The 8,469-nt window shown below is 38.1% G+C and overlaps 1 protein-coding gene across 1 annotated transcript in view; it reads right to left on the minus strand.

Annotated features, from left to right (window-relative positions):
• Positions 1-7,407, minus strand: part of il11ra (interleukin 11 receptor, alpha) — a 38,825-nt gene extending 31,418 nt beyond the window's left edge. Inside the window, exon 1 of the mRNA XM_026942696.3 lies at positions 7,248-7,407. The gene's annotated coding sequence lies outside the window, so the exon portion shown is untranslated. The remainder of the gene's footprint in view (positions 1-7,247) is intronic.
• Between the last annotated feature and the right edge of the window lie 1,062 nt (positions 7,408-8,469).

Below are 8,469 nucleotides of genomic sequence, written 5' to 3' on the forward strand. Positions count from 1 at the left end.
GTTGAAGTGGCACAATCAAAGCCTCTATGCACTACGCTCGCAAGATGAGCGAGTCCTGATGGTGAAAAAGTCCGGCTGAAAATAGGGGTCTGTCCTCACCTCTCCTCAAAGTAGATTTATATTTATATTCAGTGTGACAGCTCGAGACAAAAGGCTGCTCTATAGCTTTTGCCATGTGCGTCAAATGGTCCCGAGCCTTTACTTGGACAATGTATTTGGATAATTGCTCAGTGGACTTGATGGATCGCCAGTGTTTCAGAGTTCATTTGGTATGTTCTGATATGAATCCAGTTTGTCATCAGGTTGTGAAGCGGTACTCTATGTCCGAGCCATCAGCCCCTCAAATCCAGAGACTCTAGATTTATCTCTGGATCTGCTATTTCCTTTAGGCACTGGCCAGGACAAGATGGCTACCATATGCCAGCTCTTCACCGAGTTTTCTCAGGACGTTTGAAGCCTTAGCCAGCTGTGCACAAAACTAACTAGACTGAACACGTTTTCTACCCATCACACGGCTAAACAAAATAGCGGAACTGTAGCAATGGGTCCCAGATAAGCTTGTGTGATATACACAATTTTATACTGCCACAATGCCCAGTGACATTTACTCTGATTATAATATATTACCAGACCTGCCAACATCGAATAGTAAATTGAATTGAAATACACATTTTGAATAGTAACTCTGCAATTTAAAATTGGTGTCATTTAGCCTTTTAAAAAAATGCCAAAAGAGCAATCTTTTTTTCTCACCAATAAAAAACAGGAAATGAGCCAATCAACATATCTAGGATGATTTGCATAGGTGTTTTGAAGTCTAGGATATTAACTGACATGCATACTCAGTATCCTTGTCATTTAATATCCTAGAGTTCAAAGCACCTATGCAAATCATTCTAGATATGTCGATTGGCTCATTTCCTGTTTGCCGAATGCCACCAAAATTTATTAAAAAAAAGTTAATTTAACATTTAATTTAACGGTTAAAATTATCAGCAATGTGGATATTAGACAACCAATTTGTAAAACAAGTATATCCGACATTACATATATTACCTGCTATATTTTATTCTTATTTTTTTTTTTACTGTTTAGTCCACATTACTGTGGAATCACCTAAAAATCCACATTCCAGTTGTTCGTGATTGCTGTTGCCAGCAAGCAGTTCCAGACAACACAAGTGGTAATAATATTACGCCCTCCTTAAATCTGACCATGCTGGAAATGCTCATTTGTCTGTCTTTTTTCGGTACTGGAAGATTAAAAGCATTATTCGTGATTTTTAATGGTAAATTGCAAGCACAGAAAAATCAATGTCACACAAGCCTAGTTCCAGACTGATTGATTTCCTTGTTCTGTGGTTACAGACTTGGGCAGCGGTCTTGATTACAAACTTGCGGTTACAAGGTTGCATCGGAAAGTCAGTAGAACCTTTCATGGAAATGCAAACATTCGTCCCTTGAAAAGAGCAGTCATGATTTACATCAAGCAAGAGGATAGGGTGCTGTGAGTCATGGTTTCACCAAACTTGAAAACTCTCACTGACCCAAGTGGCCTGTGATAATCACCTCTCACCTACCAACGTCTAGTGGTAGTGCTCATGTTGTCTGAATAAATGCCTCAGTCACAACGTTAGTGCTTGTGCAGTCTGCTTGGCATTTAACATGGCGCCATAGTACTGCTGAGTGTAATTACAGAGGCAATGCTCACTCCAACATGCTACCACATCATGGACAACACTGAAGTCCACAACGCAAACATGTCTTTTGCACAAACTAGCAATGTAAATCAAAGTCAGATGGCGCTAAGCCCGCTAGCAATGAGCACATCCGTGGAGCTTTCGAGACAGTCTTTTGCTTTTGTGAGGCAAGTGGCACAACAAATATGGGTTCGATTTCAGCTCAGAGCCATATGACTCATGGGGAGAAAATGCTCTAGAATGGATTCAAAAAGGTCAGAAACTGCTGCAACATCCTCAGCTTGTCACAGCGACAATAACACAAAAAAAAAAAAAAAAAAAAAAAAAAAAACAGCCTCTGGTTGTAAAGCTCTGTATTTTCCATGTACAATCGTGTTCTAAAGCCTTGATCCATTCAACAGGCAGTGAGCTCGCGTCAAAGCTTGCAGGTGTGTGCCGTTCCTCGGCGTACAATTCCCAAACAGTGGAACGCTCTCTCCAGAAGATAAAGTACGCTGGCCCCCATGAGTCATAGCTGCTGGGAAGCGAATGAGTATTTTATTACCACTGTTCCAACATGCACAGCTCATGTGCAGCTTCAGCCCCAGACACGTCTAGAGCATGCTGGCTTCCAGCCACCAGCACTGCACAGCTCCATAGCCTGCAAACACGGCAATGTTTTAGCGTTTCCACCGTTACCAGTCTGGTCTTATTCTTAGGCTGTGCAATCCACACTTTGGTGTGTTCTATTCCCAAAGGGATTACGGTTGCCCGTGGCTCCTTTTGTGGCTGTAGTTGGAAAGAGAGATCTGTTGGAGATAAAAAAGCTTTGACTTGATCAAAGGGGATGCCAAAATGGCCTCAGCGAAGGCTGCAAATATAAGACTGCCTACTCTTACAAATAGCTCACAAGGGAAAACAAAGGGTGTGTGCTCTTAATGGATGCTGGTTGGTTTGCTCAGATTTGGCAGAAGAAATACCTGAACGCAGCCAAGTCAGATATGCGACACAATGGAAAAACACTATGCACAATGTCTGTTCACAGAAATGAACTATTTGGACTTAGTCTATTAAAAGTTATGATGGGTCATGAGGACAGGAAAATGAAGATCATGATTGCACTTTCCAGTCAGCCGAGAAACCTGTGCTGTGTTTCACACACTCTAAAATCCTGTGACAACAAGCTGGACCAAGATAACACAATTTCAACCTTACAATTGGAAGAAGGGAATTTAGATACTTTAAACAAGGAAAGGCGCCTTGCCAGTGAACGGTGAGGCCAAGTTATTCATACAGTACTTCACCGCTAACCACAGTGTACTCTATCAACCCTCGCAAAGCCACATAAGTGTGCTTCGTTTATTCTCTTTTATATTGTGGGCAGAGGAGAACCAATGTCAACAAAAAAACTGGTCAGGCCAATTAAAATTTATTATTAAATTTAATTAAATTGAATTATTTAAATTCTGATCTATAGTGTTTTTTTTTTTTTGTTCTGAAATCCTGAGTGCTAATTCTGCATAGATGTATGCAACCTATCCAGAAAATAGAGGACTTTTTTTCATTTAAAAAAAAATATGTACTCATGTCAACCAGTGTACTAGAATTAGAAGATGCAGAAATGCCAGATATATTTACAGCACTTGCTGGCTGCTAATTACAGAGGGGAAATATTGGCAAGAATTAGATTTCCTTTACATGGAAAATGTATTACCCTCTTGGCAAAGCTTTATGTAATATTGCAGGTTGCATGTATAATTTAATTCTGTGATAGACAACATTTTATATGATATACAACTGACCTCTTGTTGCTCCTTTTCTTTTTTTTTTTTTTTTTTTTTTTTTACTGGTTTTTTTCCTATCTGTAATATGGTATTATCATATTACAAAATTTAAAGGTCATTCCTCCCAGATGACAGCATGCACATCCAAAATTTCAAATGTTGAAATTATCCTATATTGCAGTGAATTAGACTAAATCCAAGCTTACTTAAAAAAAATAATAATAAATAAATAAATAAATAAATCATGTGGACATCTACATTTGGATTAAAATCTGCCTTTATGGGAAAAAAAAAAAAAAAAGTGTGTTATTTCTGAGAGGAGACAGAACTGTGAATCTGCTGAACCATATAAAGATTCAGCAGAGCTCATGTTGCTGTGCAGATATTCTGGGTCTGTAATGAAGCTGATAACATTACAACAAATCACTCTTTCCATGCAGTTTGGCACCATCATATCCTGATAACTCACCAGGCTAGTGGACGTCCAAATTACTCGTTTGCACTGGGAAGTCTTTTAGTCTATGACAGTTCATAAACAAAGTCGTAACGCAGTTGCACTGTTTTAGAGCGTCTTAATGATGCCTACATACTGGTGATAATTTTCAAAAAACCATTCTGAAAGAAGCTGTGCATAATGTAATGACTGGTGAAGACACAGATTTTATAAGCAGTTTAAGGAGAGAAAAAAAAAAAGACTTAATATGAATTTGAAACTGATTTCCTCAACAGCACTACAGCTGTGGTTTAAATCCCATCTTGGGCCTCATGCAATTTTAATCATGGAGGTGCTCAGAGCGCAGCATGGCTCTAACTTGGCAGCAGAATTCACTTTTTCCCTTAAACAAAGCCTGACAGAGGAAAGCACAACCGAATTTAATTTAAAACTGATTACAGCCATTCCAAAAAGCATGCTGAAATATGAGCTGGAAACGAGTGTGTTCAGTGTATGAGAAAATTGGACTTGGCAAGTCGGTAAACTGATGAAGAGTCTGTTCTCAAACGGTGATTGAGAAAGAGAAAATTCAGACTACGACATATCAAACCATAAGCAAGACTCTATTTTGTTGTATATTAATGAGCAGGTATGTTTCTCTCATGTTCAAAGTTTCTCAAAACCCAGAAAACCTCGTGTTTGCATTCCATCCTGTGCTATGGACCGTGAGCCATCCACTTTAGAGCAGAGGAATGCACATCTGGATACATCTTTCCTGTGTATATATTTTCTAGCTACTCCTTGAGAACGCAGCTCCAGTGTGCTCAGAAATGAAACAAAAGCCTGACATGAATGAACCAAGTGCCCAAACAAACTGAAACAAAAGACCTTAGGGTTCTCAAAGAAGCAAAGTCTCGAGCACAAGCAGTCCCAACACAGTCAAAGACCAAAGCTCTTCAAGAGATTACAGGATTTAAATGTTCTGTTCCTGCCGAAGGCTGAAAGGTTCAAAACAATCCCCCTCTGTGTAAATCCCACACTAAGAGGTGCAGTAATTGTAGTGTGGCTGTTGGCACAAGGGCCCTTATGCAGGTAAAGCAGAGAAAAATACTGCAGGGGAGATGTAAACAAAGCTGCCGATGAGGGCATGGCTCTGATTTCAGTCCACATGCAGACCACACAGCTTCCAGCTTTTTTTATTGGAATGGAAAAGAATGCCATGAAACTAACTGGTGGAATGGAATAGAATGGAATGGAATAGAATGGAATGAGTTGGACTGGAATGAGTTGGACTGGAATGAGTTGGACTGGAATGAGTTGGACTGGAATGAGTTGGACTGGAATGGAAAAGAATCCACTGGAACTGAAAGGTAAAATGGAATGGAATGAAAAAAAAATCCAGGGAATGAAATGGAATTTAATTGAATGGCATGGAAAAGAATGCCACTGAATGGAATGGAAAAGAATGCCATGGAATTAACTGGAGGAATGGAATGGAATGGAACGGAATGGAAAAGGATGTCATGGAGCAGAATGGTGAAATAGAATGGAATGAAATGGAATGGAAAAACATGCCATGGAATGGAATAGAATTGAATGGAAAGGAAAAGAAAAGAATGGCAATGGATTGAAATGGACTGGAATGGAGGAGAAGGCCATAGAACTGAGAGGATGAATGGAATGGGATGGAACCGAATGGAGGAATGGAATGGAAAAGGATGGGATGGAATGGAACTAATTGTGGAATGGAATAGAGTGAAATGTCATGGAATTGAATGATGAAGTGAAATTAAATGGAGTGGAGTGGAATTTTATAGTCTACACTCGAAGAAAAATAGTTCCTCACAGGTTCTTTGGATGGTAAATGGTTCTAGCTTTCTAGAGAATCTCGATTTAGAAACTTGGCACAGACACCCAGGTAAAGTTTGTCACACAGCTATACTTTTTGCATTTAATTATTAATTTATTTTGGAAAAACAACTAGGCCCGTTTCTAGCTTGGCTATGACGTGAATGAAACTCTGGGTCAGGGTCAGAGGGAGGGGGAGGTAAACGACGGTAAAGCATTCTCCTACCCTGATAATTCATTAATGGTAATTACGTATGCTTGGGCAGTCACTAACTAATAAATTGCATTAAAAAAAGAAAAAAAAAACATACAAGATCTCACACAAAATCTCCAGACTTCTTATTGCTCTATTATTTTTAGTGTTTTTTTTAATCCCTATCTGAAATATGGTATTATCATATCATCAAATTTAAAGATCATTCCTCCCAGATGACAGCATGTATTCAGCATGCAAAATTTCAAATGCTGAAATTATTTTATATTGCAGCAATCTAGCCTGAATCAAAGCTTACTTTAAAAATAAATAAATAAAATAAGAAGCATGTGAACATCTCTGTACATAACCCAAACTGCAACTCCAGACCCAGGCAACATCCAGCGAGCAATCAGGGTGGTTTGATGGAACCTTTTTCTAAAATAGTATTGTTTCCATGTGTTGATTTACATAACGAAGCAAAAGAAAGAAAGAAAGAAAGAAAGTACATGGAGCATACAATGAACAAGTAAAGTAGATAAGCAGAATATTGCTGATTATTATTATTATTATTATTATTATTATTATTATTATTATTATTATCATTACTACCATTATTATTATTATTATTATTATTATTATTATTATTGCATCTGTTTAGTGTAGTAACATACTGCAGGTCTGTTCATTTTAGATTTATTTCTGTTTTGTAAAAGCAAGATTGACTGACTAGAGTTTGGAAATATAAACAAACAAATAAACAAACAAACAATTCTCCTACTTTAGATAATATTTCCCCTCAGATTATATTTCTATGTAAGTGAAGGTGGCCATATTACAGACTGACGAGAAAAACACTACACACTGTATCACATTTCAACATTCTCGCACTGGATAATATATTTAATGTATTAAAAAGGGTATAAAACTTTATTAAACTTGGAGGAAGCTATTATATGGCTGCAGTTAGCATTAGGGTTTATGGGCTTTTCTAGCTTGAGTGATATAAAGATGAGCTCTGGCTCTGCTGGAATGTGTAACTGCTTCCCAAACAACAAAAACAACAACAAAACGACACTCAGGCATTTGTTTACCAAAAGTGGAGGAGAGAAAAAAGAGAAATAAATGACAATGACAGTAAAAAGCCCTTTAGTTTTGTAGGACGGAGTTTTCAGGAGGCAGCAGACTGAGTGTTTGTTCCCCCGGGAGCCAAAACTTTTCCTCCTCACTTTCGCTACTACTCACCTCACAGCTAGCTTTCAGCCCACTTTACACTGAACCCTGAGCACGAATACTGAAATAAAATCTTACCTTATATGTCTTTTAATGTCAGACAGGCATTTTGACACGGTTCCTCTCCATTGCTGTAGCTGCTTGAAGTTTTTAAACCTTCTTAGGACGAGTAAACGCTACGGGGTACGACTTTTCCCTCGTAAGGTCCTATTGGAGGACGGCGTTGTCAGTGATGGTCTTTTCCCCACCCGTATTATGACAATCCCGCCTCCTGGACTAGGATTGGTTAATGGTTTTACAATCCCGCTGTTTGGACGAACTATTAGCCAATCCGCGCTAAGGAGGTGGAACATTAACCAATCGTGGCGAAGGAAGCGGAATTTGGCGGAATATGGGTAGGAAACAAGGCTGTCCTGTTTCCTGTGGCTGATATGGAGGGCAATTAAAGGGCCAAGTGTTTTGTTTGTTACATGTTTGTGTATCCTCAGAAATACTAGCTATAGCTACTAACTAGATTGAGTATATAAATATGAGCTAGTTATAATATAACAGAGCCGTACAGTCTGGTTTTCTAACAAAACACAGTCAATAGGATAGTAAAGTTGTTTTTTTTTTTATTATTTTTTTATTTAAATTTTTTAAGCATTTCTTAAAGTCTCAATAAACAGCCAATAAAAATAAATAATAAAAAACGTTATAGGATCCTATTCCTTCATTTTTACATGTTTAAGACATTTACCTGATTCCTGATTTGCTCATAAATTTCCTAAACACCTCCCCAGTCTAATAGCTGGGTTCGTTTGGACACGCCCCTCTCATTATCATATAAGCATGTGATAATGAGAGGGGCGTGTCTAAAAAATCCAGCTCCTAGATTGGTGAATAGTTTGGGGAATATTGTATGAGCAAACACTCACTGAATCATCTGTCACTGAATAATCCTCAAAGCAAGTAAACATAGCTGAGGTAGTGCACACAGCATTATTTTACTTAACTGTGCTCCTGTTAGGTTTATGCTACTCAGGAAGTATGAACTGAAAAGATATTTTTGGTTTAGGTGTCTTATCTGAAAGAGGATAAGCAAGGTTAAAACCTTGATTTAAATTATCGAGGTATTCTGTGTTGTTTAAGGTAAGATGATTAAAGAAAGGACTTGCATGAGAGCTGACTTTCAGATCCAGATCAGTGCATTTCCTCTAATGATAATCATGATGATGAAGATACATATGTATGCATTGTGCAACTAATGTGATGATGTTGATGATGATAAAGATGTTTTCCTCTAATGATGATCTTATCA

The sequence above is a fragment of the Pangasianodon hypophthalmus genome, chromosome 17, assembly GCF_027358585.1.
Source record: "Pangasianodon hypophthalmus isolate fPanHyp1 chromosome 17, fPanHyp1.pri, whole genome shotgun sequence".
In the NCBI taxonomy this organism is placed as follows: domain Eukaryota; kingdom Metazoa; phylum Chordata; class Actinopteri; order Siluriformes; family Pangasiidae; genus Pangasianodon; species Pangasianodon hypophthalmus.